The 16,893-nt window shown below is 38.5% G+C and overlaps 1 long non-coding RNA gene across 1 annotated transcript; it reads left to right on the forward strand.

Annotated features, from left to right (window-relative positions):
• The first annotated feature begins 2,228 nt into the window (after positions 1-2,228).
• Positions 2,229-3,496, forward strand: LOC119865920. The gene is made up of 2 exons (XR_005378478.1): positions 2,229-2,286; positions 3,177-3,496. It is a non-coding gene; the product is annotated as an uncharacterized LOC119865920 (long non-coding RNA).
• The last annotated feature ends 13,397 nt before the right edge of the window (positions 3,497-16,893 follow it).

Consider the following 16,893-nt stretch of genomic DNA (forward strand, 5'->3'; position numbering starts at 1 on the left):
ATAGAGGAAATCAACTCTCATATTTAAAAACTGCGGTCTTAATCCCTCTGAGATCTCTGCTCTGATGCACAAACACCCTCAAAATGTACTGTGATGACCAGATGTATCAGCAGACAGAGATGATCATTGGAGTATTTGCAGGGAAAAGGGAAATGAGACATGCCAAAATTATATCTAATATCCTAACCACTTTGAGATTTTTACAGATTAGGAAAGTTTATTAAGTTGACCCTTTTTAACGCTAATGGGAACTTGAATTACAGAGCTTGACTGACATTAATCTAGGTATATGATTAATTGGCCTGGCAAATGTCATGGTCAGTTATATAACAGATCAGTTGGAATGTGAGACTGGATGGAAGAAAGAGATGAAATCTCAAGCCATATTTTGAATAGTTCTAGGAAAATGAAAACCATTTATTATTTAATTCTCCCTAAAGGAGAAGGGGGAAAATTATTTCAGTTGTTTAAAATTCAAAGGTCTCAATTTGCTTCTCTAGTTATTATCTCATTTGATTCTCATGACATCCCCAAAAAGCAAGTAAGGATTCTGAGTCACCATGTATAGATTGGGAAACAGGGCCAGCCTGGGTGGTGCTATTGAGCTGGACTCTATGTCCTGTGTTTCCTCCTCCACATCAGACTGCCTCTCTTGAATGTTCAAAGTCACTCAATTTGTCACCTAGTCATATTTAATCAGGCTGTATACTTTCAGAAGTGAAGTGATTTAGAATCTGACATTCCTTACCCCCGCACCCGGCCCTTCTTGTCTTCCTCACTGCTCTGTATGTTAGATGGCTCAATCTTGTGAAACATGTGAACTCAAAGTAACTTAATTTTTTCCATAAGCTCTACACTTTTGAAGATCAAAGCTGGCATCCCATCCACTCTAGTTTATGTGCCAGTGGCAAACAGAAGAAATTCCAAGGTCTTCCCTTTGAACAGACTATTTTGGCACACAGGAGCCTCCTTATGGCAGCATTCACTCAGCCAATCTGACGGTCACAGAGTAGACTAAAGCCACTGCCTCTAATCAGACTTCCTCTGAAGTGATAGTGAGTATCATATAACATCTCAAAGCTCACTTTAAAAAGAAAAAAAATCAGGGACTGTTGTCTCTTCCCATGTTTGAATTCACACCTTATTCCTTAGCTAATTCAGCTCTAGGAAAGCTTTCAACAACTTTTGAGAAATAATCTCAAAGCCATGTTACATATGTTTATTGAGGCTCCCCCCACCCTTTGTAACTTCTCTGGTGGAATAAAAATGGTATAAATCATTGAAAAATATACTTATTTATTCATTCACTAGTTAAAACTTTTAATTTCATATAATGGAAAACAGCTATTGAAATTTAGGGGAAAGACAGTAAGGGAGAGATAGAGAAATTTCCATTTCTGTCTAGGCCCTTAAAAGAAACCCGGGCATGCTCAAGATGAAGACACACTCGGGGTTGCCTGAGCTTGTTGGTGTCCATGTGAGTAAGCTAGGTCTGCTGCACTGAAAGCCACTGGAAGAGGGGAAAAGGTTAAGGAACATGAGAAGTAGTAGCAGGCTGCTTTCCTGGGTTTAGTTAATTCTCCAGACAAGGATAGCCATTTCCCAAAAGATTCAAGGGATATGAATGAAATAAGAGGTCAGTGGGAATCACAAAAATAGACACCAGAAAGACTTCAGAAAACTCATAAGTGTCCAAATTTTCAAATGAGGGAATGATGTCATCAACGCTCCTGATCTTTCATGAACAGAAATCTTACAGAGGAAGACATAGACATGGCCAACATGCACATGAGAAAATGCTCCGCATCACTTGCCATCAGGGAAATACAAATCAAAACCACAATGAGATACCACCTCACACCAGTGAGAATGGGGAAAATTAACAAGGCAGGAAACCACAAATGTTGGAGAGGATGCGGAGAAAAGGGAACCCTCTTACACTGTTGGTGGGAATGGGAACTGGTGCAGCCACTCTGGAGAACTGTGTGGAGGTTCCTCAAAGAGTTAAAAATAGACCTGCCCTACGACCCAGCAATTGCACTGTTGGGGATTTACCCCAAAGATACAGATGCAATGAAACGCCGGGACACCTGCACCCCGATGTTTATAGCAGCAATGGCCACGATAGCCAAACTGTGGAAGGAGCCTCGGTGTCCATCGAAAGATGAATGGATAAAGAAGATGTGGTCTATGTATACAATGGAATATTATTCAGCCATTAGAAATGACAAATACCCACCGTTTGCTTCAACGTGGATGGAACTGGAGGGTATTATGCTGAGTGAAGTAAGTCAATTGGAGAAGGACAAACATTATATGTTCTCATTCATTTGGGGAATATAAATAATAGTGAAAGGGAGTATAAGGGAAGGGAAAAGAAATGTGTGGGAAATATCAGAAAGGGAGACAGAACATAAAGACTCCTAACTCTGGGAAACGAACTAGGGTAGGTGGAAGGGGAGGAGGGCGGGGGGTGAGGGTGAGCGGGTGACGGGCACTGAGGGGGACACTTGACGGGATGAGCACTGGGTGTTATTCTGTATGTTGGTAAATTGAACACCAATAAAAAATAAATTTATTATAAAAAAAAAACGCTCCTGATCTTTGAAAAAAAAAATATGGAGCTGATGAATAAGTAGGTGGTAAAAACTTAGAAAAACACAGGCTTACAAAGAAGATACAATCATTGACTGAAGAAGTGGTAAGATGATATTTACCAGTGGGAGTATGGTATTTACTGGTGGGTATTTAATGATGAGAGATATGGGTGAATTGGTTTTGGCTTTTTTTCTTTATAGTTTAAATAAATTGAGTAATTTATAATAAAATAAATGGTATTTATTTTTATGAACTGGTTTTGGCTTTTTTTAGTTTAAATAAAGTGAATAATTTATAATACATTAAATGGTATTTATTTTTATAAATGTACATCTTAAATTAGGGAAATATTATGAACATATTTACCTCAATTTGTAAAAGATATCTGACAAGTCTCATGCTATTCTTGTATACAAGAGGGATAAAAACTGGTTTGATTGTGGTATTGGAGTAGTCTGCATCTATAACAACTCTCACATTGCAATGGCTGGATATAATGCATGCTTATTTCAGCGTGGGTCAGTGGAGGGACTTTGAATGATGATCTCAATTCTGCTCTCACTCCATCCACCTTGTAGCTATGCCTCCTTTGGGTCTCCAGAGTCTTCTCCATGAAGTCGGTGAACAAGGAAAGATAGGATTGAAGAGGAGAAGTTTGGGTGCAACATACCTGGAAGTGACTCACAGCACTGCCACTCATTCCATTGGCCAGAACTTAGTCTCAGTGCCACACCAAGTTGCAAAGAAGATTGGGAACGAGGTCTAGAAGCAGGCAGGAAAAGTCAAGGAAAGCATGGATTACATGAATACCAGTGAGCACCAGCAGTCTGCTACAATAGAAATACAGTGATAGTTGTATCTACAAAACTTTGATTAATAAATCTTATATTGGAATTCACTTGGCCCTGTCATAGCTAATTTTTTTAAACAACATAATAAAAAAACCTAAAAAGTACTCTTCTAATTTTCAGATGACATAGATTTGGGAAAGAAATATAATAAGTTAGGTCAATGGCTAACAAACTTGTTCTGTAAGAGACCATATAGCAAACATTTTAGGCTCTGGGGGCCACACAGTCTCTGTTCTGATTAATCAACTCCACCATTGTATTGCAAAAGCAGTCATAGATAATGTGTAAATAAAACAGGTGTAGCTCTGTTCCAAAATTTACAAAAAGAGGGGTCTGCTGAATTTGGTCCACAGGTTGTATTTTGGCAACCCCTGGGCTACTAGGAGATGGAATCAGAATTCTTAATAAATAGTATGATGCATCTGAAACAATTAAAATTATACTTAGCCTTGTCATATTTAAAATTCTTCATACAGGGTGGTTCAATCGGTTAAGCATCTGCCTTCAGCTAGGGTTATGATCCCAGGGTCCTGGGATCCAGGCCCCTGGTGGGCTCCTGCAGAGCAGGAGCTTGCTTCTTCCTCTTCCTCTGCCCCTCCCCCTGTTTGTGCACTCTCTCTCTCTCTCTTTCTCTCTGCCAAATAAATAAAATCTTTTCAAAAAATTAAAAATAATTTTAAAAATAAAATTCTTCATACAGAGTTAAAGAAAAGCCCTTCGTGTACAAGGTAATAATGTAATTCTTGCGTAAAATATCTTCGCACAAACTCTGCTTTACCAAAAGTACCGTGTCGTGTAGCTATGTAAAGGTCGTGACCAGGGGTGTGGTAATTGGGGAAGTTATACAAAGAAGCATTAATCTCAGTAGGTAATGTGGGCTGCTGTGTACTCCCCCCCGCCACCCGGGGTGCACCAGCCAACAGTCTCCCAAGAGGCCATTAACTTGGTGAGTTTGCCAAGGTCTCAGAAACCTGATTTCTCCCCCAGGAATAGGAAAGCTCATGTATTTTTATTCAACCTATTAAAGAGTTTGCAGAAAGTTAGAGTTGTACAATACCATCATGGCCAACCTTGTTAAGTAAGAAGTGAGTTTCCCAGCCCTGTAAGGGACTAAATGGCCTCAGTGATCACTTTTCACAGCGGTGCGAGGAAATTCCGGAACTGGGTGAAAGGTTGGATGTGATAGCTTTCGTGGACTTTACCAACTCTAAAGAATGTGTGAATCGAAACTGAAAATAAATCAACCTCAGCTACTCCTTTCTTTCTTCCCTATTCACCAGAACTGAGTGTTTGGGAAAAGAAAAAATATACTTCTGAGAAAGACTTTCTGACATTGGGCTCAGAGGTCTTCTCACCGCCCCAATCCATACCACTACATATGGATCCCTACCATACAGTCATAGAATCTTAGAGTCAGAAAAACCATTTTATAATTACCCATCTCTATTTGTACCCAAAGGGAAAATCCTGGTATTAGCTAATCAGTGACCTTTTAGCTTCTGCTTGGACACATTCAGACGGAGATCACAGGGCTTCATGAGGCAGACCCACACTCATCCTACAGTGCAGCTATTCATTGGAAAAACCATCCATGAACACAGGTGAAATGTATCCTCATATATGTTTGGTCTATTGGTCCCAGATTTTGCTTGCTTTTATTTCAGTAGCTCTCCAACTTCCATTTTTGCTTAATTTATAGTCCTTAAGGCAACACCTTGCCTACATGCTTGTATTAATCTACTCTCTGCAGGTGACAGCTCTGATGATAAGATATTTGGGTATATATGATGTCTATTTTTATTACTATTAAACATAAGAATAATGCCATTTATTAAAAGTGCCTAGTACTATACAGACAGGGATGAAGCATATCATTGATGTGTTCTACATTGCTAGTCCTCACCACCACCTTGACAGCAGTTATTACATCCATTTTATAGTTGAATAAACTGAGGCTTAGAACAGTTCAATGATCCACTTAAGGGCAAACAGATAATGGTACAATCAGGATTTGGAGTCAAGTGGGTCTGATCTTAAGTTCATTTCCTTTCCAGGTTACTTGTTTTTCCTGTCCAATTAAGCTGTATTTCTGCCCCATTTAGTAGTCTGTCATTATATTTTTTCTACTTTGTGACAACCACATTATACTGTAGGCTGGACCTCCAAAGAATCAGAGACCACTAAGCACCTACAAAGGTAAGTATAATACAAAGGTAAATATAATGAATGTACTATCCATGCTTCTGAGGTGTGAAAGGTTCTCTGGTTTGAATCAAAGAAAACAAGCAAAAGAACCAACTTCAAAAGAGAATGCGAACCACGGTATCTATTCAGAGAGTTCCAGTTTGGGGGATAGAGCATTACATGTCATAAACATTTAAACACTACAAATCTCACTAGTATGTGTGGATCCAAAGAATTAAGAGAAACACCTGTGGACAACATCATCCCAAATATATGTTCAGCAATGCTTAAAAACAGTTTTCCTAAAATTGAAAAAATGAGCCCGGGGACCAAAGGCTGATGACATGCAAAAGAGTCAAATCAAATGACTGATGATGTTCAAAGTGTTGAAAGAAACATTATTTTCTGAACTGTTATCCAGTGCCACCCACACAGGAAATTCAACAGACGTATTAATTATGCCTAGCATGTAATCCAAAAGATCCCGAGAATGTGCTGTATTTATTTTTTCTTTGGGGATAGGGAGGAGAGTAAAATAAGACAATATCTGCCCATGATGCTAAGATCTGGGTGTGCTGTTTTCATCTACAAGATCTTAAGTCACACTAATTCTGCCCCAAATTGTTATCTCCTTCTGTAAATAAACCCAAACCTTCATTTCAAACGACTGGCCCAATGCAAATAATTACTAACCTCAGCTCTGATAGGGTCCTGATTGCTCAACTACAGAAAGGACATCCAAAATGACCCTGCTGAGCCAAGTTGCTTTTACTTTTTTTTTTTTTTTCCTGATTTCACCCTTACACACTGATGTCCACTTTTGTTTATTGCCTTTTCCACCTCCCAAAAGAAGATGTGCCTCTTTTCTGGACTCTTTCCAATCCTGCCTATAAAGGCTTGAGCAATCTCAAAATGCCTGGTTTGCTAAAAGAACCAAGGAGGGGCTGAAAGATGACTGAAATTTAGACTACCTTAAAAAGTTTGAAAACATTGGAACCCTGAGTCAGAAATGGGAGGCTCGGATTCCCTTAGCATCGATTTGATTTTGGAACGTGGTTGTAAAGCTAATGAAAAAGCTCTGAGGTGTGATACGAAGTCCCCCGCAATAATGAGTTACACAGAGATGTGCTGCTTTACCTGTGGGGTCTGTGGGTTTGTGTGCCCAGGGAGCACCTGCTCTGACAACTGATGGTGAAGCTGATTTGCAAACCAACTGTCCTGAGGAGCATTCAGGTAGCACAGTGCTTCTGGAGGGCTTTCCATCAGCCGTGGGGCCACCCAGCCCCTCTGTCACCCTCACCTCACCAGGCATACCCAGCCCTTCCTATTTCCTGCTGACCCTCTTTCCCACCTCACCCCACTGCCCTGTCACCAGCAGTTTCCTCTGCCTGGAACAGTCTCTCCCTCTGACTATAACTCTCACTTCAAAAATCAGCTTAAACAATTCTTCTTTGATAAACCCCCATAAAAGGGAAGATTCCCTACAAACAAGCCTATTGGGACCAATGTGCTCTTTCTGTCTGATGTCCAGTATCCTCAACATGGGTTTTATGGCTGCTGCTGGGCTCTGAGGTTTGCTGGAGCAAAGCCCCACCTGGCTTATTCATGCTGTGTTCCCAAGAAGTAGTAGCTGATTGACACCAGAACCCATTTACCTCTGTTACTCCAGAGCAGGGACTATGTCCCATCCTAATTGCATTTCCCCAATACAACATAGCCTCCAACACACGGTAAGTATCTCACAAATATTTACTGAATAAGCGAATGAGTGACAGGGCATATACTTCTGATTTATAGATAAATCAAGGAAGGAGCTAGGTTTTGTGCTTTAAAAAAAAAAAAATTTCTTGTGTTTTTAAACAAGATGCCCACAATAAAAAAATGTTTTATCGAAGAACCATCTCATTGTATCCCCTTCTTCTTTTCTTTTTAGACCACCTACCCAAAACAATTAATTATGACCTGAAAATTTTTCATCAGGCAGTTGTTTGGTTTGGCAGGTTCTTGACAATCAGATTTGAAGAGCTTTTTTTTTTTTTTTAAGCGAATCCAAACTTTTATTTATTTTAAAGATTTTGTGGAACTTTTTTTTAAGATTTTATTTATTTATTTATTCATGAAAGACACACAGAGAGATATGGCAGAGACACAGGCAGAGGGAAAAGCAGGCTCCCTGCAGGGAGCTGAATGGAGGACTCATCCCAGGACCCCAGGATCACTCCCTGAGCCAAAGGCACTCAACCTCTGAGCCACCCAGGGGTCCCAACTGAACACAGACTTTTAAAAAATCTAATCTGAATCTGGAAGGCCTTCAAGAAATAAGTGTGGCATTGTATATTTTTACCTCTAAGTCTCATAGATTGTAGGATTGTGTTCTGATGATCAATTCAGATGCATTGAAACTAATACAAACCATTAAAGCAAAGAAATCTGGATGTAAAGATGAAAACTAATCTACAGAGACTATTATTTTTTGAAATCTGAAAGCAGACATCAAGCCTTTGATTCCTTACTCTAGAGTGAGCACAACCAATCAAAAGTGAGATTGGATCATGGGGGTGGGGTTAGTTTCTCCCGCTATATTTGTGTTCTTAAATGAATGAAATGCTGACAACTTGATTATAACCAGGTTGCTTTCTCACTGTTACCACAATGAGTAAAATTTACGTAGTCAATACTTATGAGTGAGACTTTTAAAAAATGTATTTAATTTAAGCTGTTTGTTAAAATGTATGATCTATATTGAAATGTTTAGATGTTAATGATACTAAAAAATCAGAGTATTCTGGGAAGGATAAAGGACATTTTCCCAAGCTGTTTGCAGTTGTGTCTGTTCATTGTGTGCGTGTGTGTGTGTGTGTGTGTGTGTGTTTCATCACGCTGTAAATCAGCAAATTATTGGCAACCTGAGTTCACCTTGGATAAATGTACATATTTTCCCTAGTTAGAAACTCAACCAGGTTTTAATTTGATAAATACATACCATGGCCCATCTATAAGGAAGTCCAAAAAGCCAACTGCTTAGGCTTACAGGTAAAAATTTTTTAATACCTGGAGAAAACAGTAACACAACTAAGAATTCTAATATTTTCCTGCATCCAATAAAATCTCTGTCAGCAATGATGTCAAATCTTCCCATGTGCTTAAACTACATACCTGCCTAGAGTTCATCAACTAGGAGAAAAAAAGGCCATTCAGACATTTAAAAAAATTCATTATGTGCTATCATTGCCACCTCTCTTGCCAATAAAAATACTGAATTCTCAGTGTTCATGGGAAAAGCAATGCATCCTGCTCCTGAGGGGATCTCAGGCTGTTCCAAGGAGAATCCGGGCAGGCAGGGAGACAGAATTTGTCAAGTGAACATTCCTATCACACTGAGCTGCCCTTTTTGCAAGAAAGAAAACCAGAAAGTGGAGAGGGGAAAAAATGAAATGAGAGGGAGGAAAAATCCTGTGCACAGTAATTATAGATTGGCAAGCTGATGTGGTCCTTCAACTCTGCTCAGGTGTCCCTGCCTCTTGGGGACCCTCTGTCCCTTCACCTATGTAATAAGGAGGTTGAATCAATCTTTAGAATTTATGATATTTTATCAAGACTTCATGATTTTAAACTTTTGAGATGCAGCTTTGTCACCAGAAACTGGAATCCTAAAGCCATCAACCTTGGGTTGAATTTTTTTTAGTTGAACTCACCAGCAGACTTAGTTTCCCTGTTTTGTCAAAGGCCTTCTCCCACTACTTTTATAACGCCATCTTACTGAATACCCTTGAACTTCACTTTGGTGTAGTTTCTGTTTTTGTTTTTGTTTTTAAGATTTTATTTATTTATTCATGAGAGACACAGAGAGAGAGAGAGTGAGAGAGAGAAAGAAAGAGAGAGAGAGAGGCAGAGACACAGGCAGAGGGAGAAGCAGGTTCCATGCAGGGAGCCTGACGTGGGACTCGATCCTGGGTCTCCAGGATCAGGCCCTGGGCTGAAGGTGGCAATAAACCACTGATCCACCCAGGGTTCCCTGGTTTTGTTTTTAAGATTTTATTTATTTAGGGGCTCCCAGGCACTTCAGTCAGTTAAGTGCCTTCGGTTCAGATCATGATCCCAGGGTCCTGGGATCAAGTTCCACATCCAGCTCCCTGCTCTGTGGGAAGCCTGATTCTCCCTCTCCCTCTGCCCCTCCTCTGATTAGTGTTCTTTCTCATTCTCTCTCTCTCTCTGTGTGTGTCTCTCTCTCCCAAATAAATAAAAAAGACTTTATTTATTTATTTATTTATTTATTTATTTATTTATTTAATTATTTGTTTATTTATTTATTTATTTATTTATTTAAAAGAGAGCATGCACAAGTAGGCGGAGGGACAAAGGCAGAGGGAAAAGCAGACTCCCCTGCCCTACTCGGGGCTCAAACCCAGGACCCTGAGATCATGACCTGAACAGATGCTTAACCCACTGAGCCACCCAGGTGCCCCTCACTTTGGTATAGTTTTGATGATCACATTTGAACTGTAGCAGGGATACGAGTGGAGAAACTGAATCCAAAAAAGTTCTTCTTGGCAGTTTGAGCAACTACCCATTCTCAATTGTAACATTGTCTTTATCACGTCAAGATAATGGCCAATTTGCTGCTCAAATGCATCCACTTAGTGAAACCAACTCAATATTTGTGACAAAAAAAAAGTCAAAATATGCTGAAGAAAGAAAATGAATGCCTCATTTCATCCTCCGTACCTCATTCCCATGGATCTCAATCTCAGAGGGACAGTTTCCATACTCAGTTCCAGCGAACATCCCAACTCCCCAGTAGAATGGCCAAGACAAATCTTTGGACTTTGCTATAAAATTATGGTAGAAATTCCTGAAACTTCATTTATTCCCTCAAAAGATATTATGGAAGGCTTACTATATTTCAAGAAGTTTGTACTTATTAGAAATATTGAGAGTAAAAATGCATTCCCTAAATTGTGTGCTCTCCTCCAAACCAAGTTAAAGATAGAGAAATGAGATTCCATGCTGGCTACTTTTTAGATTCATGAATGACTCAGATTCTTTGCTTAATTTTCTTATTAATAAATGAGCATAAAATAGCCATTTCATAGGATTGTGGAGAGAGTGAAGGGAGGCATATAATACACAATTCAGTGTCTAGTGCCTGACATTAAAAGCACTCGATAAATAATACCAAGGAATATTATTATCATCATCACCATAATCAAGGTTGTTATTCGGAACTGTTGGTTTTCATAAGAAAGAACAACAGAAGAGCACAATAAATTGCATTTGGTTTCTCACAAAGAATGGAGCCGTGATCATGAATGGAGCCGAAGCCCAACCTGTCAATTAACATACTCCGAGGCATTCTCTGAAGAAGTCAGTTGCTGGTTTCTCAATCAACTGCATTCAATATTTTCCAGAGCAAGAGATGTTAGGAAAGCTCATTGAAAATCTCCACACTGGGAGTCAGGTAGGCAGCTGAACACCTTTCCTCTCCAGCCAAGCTCCCCCAGTAATGACCTCACCACACAATGGAGCTGTAGGAGCAGAACATAGACAGATCAGACAAAATAGTTCACTGAAAGCATTAGGAGGCTGCGAGGTCTGTGGATTCTAGAGGTCCAGAAGGTGGCAACCTGGCAGCATGAGCTACAGTTAGAAGGCTTGGGGGGCCTGAGGTCGTGTTTTGTGTGTCCTTGAGCTTCTGACAAGCCCTGTTCCCTTCATATAACCAAGACGCTAAAGGAAGCAGAATTAAAGGGTACATGGTGATGCTGTGTGAGGAAGGTGGGGGGGAGACAAAATTTCTTCATAAGATCTCCAGATTTCACTGCTTGAACTCTAAAATAATGTATTCCAAAGAGCCAACCTCTATAAGCAAAAGTAAGACAAAAGCTAATGAGCGATGAACTAATGTTCGGGGATTAAAGAACAAATTTTTTGTGTAGAGCTGCATAGTTGCAGTCCACAGCTTGGTTTTTCTTTCTTTTTCCAATGTAAGAGTATTTTTTATTAAAATGGAAATATTATGTCTAAATATTGTGAACACCCTCCCTTGTCAGCGTCTCTCTCTTATAGCTTCTCTTTTCTTTACAATTGTTATTACTTTTTTATAATAATGGGAACATTGTATAAATCTGTTGTGAACATCTTTCCTTGTCAATCAATATTCATCTGCAATGTGATTTTAATGGTCTAGCTGAAGTCTGAACAAAATCCACTGTCTTCTCCCTGACTCTTGCTTTTCACAGAAGTTCTTTCACTGAGTGATCTGTGCTGTGACCAAAGTAATTTATCTCGCCAAAATTACTGAGTTTATTAATCCTGTGAGAGCTTCCCTCTGTTAAGCCCTTTACTGTCTACTAAGTCTTCTCAGCTATCCTCGGCCCCCTTCGGGTACAACATAGCTTATTCACCCCGCAGCCTGCCCTCAGGGAGTCCCCTCGGTAGGAACACATCTCACTACAGAGAGCCTCCAGGACCTGCAACATTCCCAGTGCTCACTGACACTAAACTCTTCTTTCTCTGGGGACCCCTAAAATTCCCCCCTCCTTGGGGGACACAGGGCCCACCCTGGCACTTTTACCATGCTGTATTCCACTTATTTCGTGTGCATAATGAATGCGTCCCAATTTTAATTTGAGCCCTCCATATACAGTTTTCAAGTCTATGTATTTCACCAACTGTTCTTATGTGCTGATGGCTGCCAACTATTTTACTTTGTAAGCTGCTTAGAAGGTCAGCCATTTTATTAACAAACTCACAGTAGAGCTCTCTGGCTCCAGTAAATGCTATTGAGGAAATAAAAAGAAGCAATCAGTTAACCAAAAGTTTGCTTTTATTGCCAAAGACACATTTCTTCTTATTTTCAATTTAGAGTGACCTAGCAAATAAATCATGATTTTGCAATGATTAGAGGTTGTCTGCAGATTATTTTGCCAGGAAGTCCACACTCCACCTGAAACTCATATGATGCTAGCAGAAATTTGTCTTTATTCAGTTTTAACTCAAGATAAACAAAGGCCGTGAAGGTAAGGATGTCCATGGTTCTTTATGGAACAACCCAAGCCTATTGGAATTTGAGAGGTGTGGTGAAAAATCACATAAAAAAAAAAAAAAAAAATCCCATCCCTGATACGTTCCTTTTGCTCCAAGGCAAAATTGTTTGTAAAAACTTTTCTTTTGATTTTTGTTATCCAAATAATTCCAGCTTAAATTGGAACTCAAATATTAATCTGATAATGACACCGTTGAGACACATTCTCTGACGATTGATCTCAAATGACTTACAAGGCTTTACTTTCTCCCATTTTCTGCATTCCTTTCTAGCCAGGGTTTGCCCGTCTTTAACACCAACCACCCCCTACCCACCACACCACCATCATCTGGGCGGAAAAAAGACCCTGAAGTGTATGTCTTAAGATGATTACTATGTGCTTGGGAATATCCTTTAATTTAAATTTTGTTTTATTTTATTTTTAGCTTCAAAGCTTTTGCAGGAATGAACACCTGTCTTTCAGGGCATTACAAGAAATTGTCAGGTACCTGACATACTTTGTTTTGTCAAGTCCTCCAACAGTGACACTGAGGATAGAAGTCACATTTTAATTAGTGATCAAAGCAAAGGACACCTGTAAGGCTGGGTTAGACTTCTAAATTCTTTGATATTAGGCTTACAAATCTGAAAGAGCCCTTTGATTCTCTCATGTGTCTGTCCTTTCTTGGAGATCAGCTTAAATCTTTTTTTCAAAAGCAACTTACTTAGCTAATCTGAGCACTGAAGTTATGGGCGACAGTGTCCGTTCACACAACAACTCTTAACACCTTATAAAAGTCATACTTCTTTCTATTAGGAAGGACACCAGGACACTGTCCAAAAGGCCCTATTGCACCGCCGATTTTGTTGTGGCACAAGCTGCTTAAAGTACATGAGCCCTCAAAGGGTCTCAGAAATCCTTGGATTTGACATCAGTGTAAGGAAACTGTAATTGTGGCCTGTGTCTATAAAGGGAAGGAGAATGTGGGATCCACTGTCATTTTACATAAGCTAAAATACATACATAGTTAATATGTTTATATTATATAACATAACAATGTCAACCTACTGATATATTAATATAATAACCAAATTAACAATAGATCAACATTAATATACTAACATGTTTATATTTTATAGTATACATATATTATTACATAGCATATATGCTATGTATGCTAATAATACATAGTCATTTTATTCACATGTATACTAACAATTTCCGTGGTGAAAACGGGACAACTCCTCAGGTTTGCACTCACATGTAAAAGTAGCTTGGTGTTGCTAATTGACTCTTAGAAATAGTACTTTAAAAACTTCACAATAGGGCAGCCGGAAGGTGCTCAGTGGTTTAGCGCCGCCTTCATTCAGCCCAGGGCGTGATCCTGGAGACCCGGGATCCAGTCTCATGTCGGGGCTCCCTGCATGGAGCCTGCTTCTCCCTCTGCCTGTGTCTCTGCCTCTCTCTCTCTCTCTCTCTCTCTCTCTCTCTGTGTCTCTCATGAATAAATAAATAAAATTAAAAAAAAAACCTTAACAATAGTGGAAACACAGAAAAGTATTGAGAATAAAATCCAGAAATAATCCACTTCATATTTTGGTCCTCTTTTATGCAATTTTTGTAATATGACCACAATTTTACAATTTGGGCATACTGAATGTGTAACTTTGTAGTCTTCTTTTTACAATTAACAATTGAGCATTTTCCTTTATTGCTAGAATTGTCAGTGACTAGATAGTTATATATCCTATAACCCACTTTCACTTGAATATGTGATTATTTCTAATTTTCTGCTAGCATAAAAACATCACAATGAAATGAAATAAAACCGTATGGAATGTTCCTAATGCACAGTGCTAAAATGTCTTTCAAATAGGCCATATCAGTTTACAATTCTAGCAGCAATATATTTTCCTGAAAAATGCCTGATTGCCAGTAATCCTGTTTAATTTTTTGATCCTAGTTTAAAGATTTCTGTACTTTTTTGATTACTAACATGATTGAATATTATTTTTGGTTTATCAGACTTTTCAATTTCCTTTTTTATTTGTATAGTCTTATTGACTGTTCATTCCAACTATTGATTTATGAGATATATTAAATATATATAATATATATATATTTAAAGACTATATTTTAAAATATATATATATTTTTTTAAAGACTTATTTATTCATTTGAGAGAGAAAACACGTGCACACACACACACACACATGTGAGCAGCGGGGAAGAGAGGGACAGACGGAGAGGGAGAGAGAGAATCTCAAACAGACTCAGTGCTGAGCATGGATCCAGACTCAGGGCTCCATCCCATGGCCCCAAGATCACAACCTGAGTAGAAACCAAGAGTCGGACGCTTAACTGACTGTGCCACACAATCACCCCATGAGTTCTTCATACATTAAGAAGAGCAACCCTTCCTTCATCATTAAGTTTATTGCAAATATCATTCTTTTTTTAGTTTTTAAAAATTTTATGAATGGAGAAAATGCAAGAAATCTACCAGCCTTTTCCTGTACAATTCCTCCCATTGCTTATTATTTTAGAAAAAAATTTTCCCATAGAGAGATTAGATGAAAAATCTGCCTATTTTCTTATTGTTTATTTTACATTAGTTCTACCTAAACTCATATTTCTTTAAATTAAATAATTATTTGCAACAGAGTTAAGCTTTTGTTCTTCATCACAGTGTATTTTGCAAATATTCCTATTATTTTTCAAAAACCTACCAAGAAAAAAAAAAAAAAAAAACTAGGTCATTTCCCAAGCTAAGAAATCATTGTGGAAGCATGAAGCTACCCTCAGTGAGCTGTTAAAGAGTTTCCAATTCCTTTCTGTCCTGAGTTCATTTAAAAAACAACAACAAAACCAAGGTGATGGTTTAAGTCACAATCTGTCTGAATTATAATTTCTCATGAGCAATTACCTGAGCACAATTTTTAACTTATAAAGGCTATAGTAATTGTGATGGGTTCTGTTTTTCTAATGGGGTGATCATCTGGTTTGGTGACAATTTGAATAAAGGAAAGTTTTGAAGAATTACATATGCTCCTTGAAGAGGAAATTTGATGAAAAGTAGCAGCTTAGTATTTGCTATGAGGTCACTCAACTTAAAGCAGCTTTCAACATCTTTTGAAGAAACCACCCTTTAAAGTTTAACTGATCAAAGTGGCACAATGTACAGAAGTCAGAATTCCTCACTGGCCAATCCATTACTGAGGAATGAGATGCAAAGATTTCAGGACTGAAGGTCAGTGGAGAATCCAAAAGTGAAATTGTCTGCCCAGGGCCTATCTATCAGAAAGAGAAGGATGCTAGCTAGCTGAGGCTTCAAACTTAATTCAAGAGCTCATGGAAATGAGGCCATGCCTGACTAAGCCTAATTCAAATTATCAGAAAACTATTTTCCTTCCAACACCAATCAGACCAGAAATGATTAGAGAATAGTTTTCCTCCTCCTTGTTCATGATTTCTGATTGCAAGGAGAGGAAGACTCATGGCAATAACATCCATTCAAACTTTTCACTCACATTAAGACTGAATATTAGAGTACAATCTGGTTTTTAGAAAAATGGGGGGAAAAACCAAACCGATTGATTCAAATCTACTAGGAGAAAGGAAATCTGGCTATAATAATTAAAATCAGGAGAGCTTAAAAATCTCAAAGTGGAACAATGGTTGAAAGAAATGTCATTATGAGAATAAATGAGCTTCACTTGGGAAAAAATGTAGGACACAGGGAGACAGACGAAAAAGAAGTGGGGATGCCAGAAAGTTCCTGGGGCACCTTGCTAGTTCCATCAATACAATAATCTCAATTCAATTTCCCATAAATGCAGAAAGAACAAATTTTTGATGGGTTACAAGTCACTCTATTGCAGAATGTTTGCCTAAGATGGTGCTGGCACAAATTATAATGTATCAGACCCTATGCAAGGCATATGTTATGCTAAAGAAAAGTCTAATTATCCAAAATGTTCTTAGGTGGGATTGTGAAACCTAGGTATATCGGAGTATAAATACTTCACAGTCTGGTCTATGTAGACTAGTATCATTTGTTTTCTATTATCTAGAAAATAATAAATTTGTGTCACAAAAAAATCTGGAGCATTACATAAAATTGCCTCACATTTAAAAATAATATTAACATGAGTAAGGCAACTGAAAATTGGTAAGGATCTTTATTCTTAGGGGAACTGAGGAAGCGAACCCTAAATTACTAGGGGAATACTTTT

This window comes from Canis lupus, chromosome 25, assembly GCF_011100685.1.
Source record: "Canis lupus familiaris isolate Mischka breed German Shepherd chromosome 25, alternate assembly UU_Cfam_GSD_1.0, whole genome shotgun sequence".
NCBI lineage: Eukaryota > Metazoa > Chordata > Mammalia > Carnivora > Canidae > Canis > Canis lupus.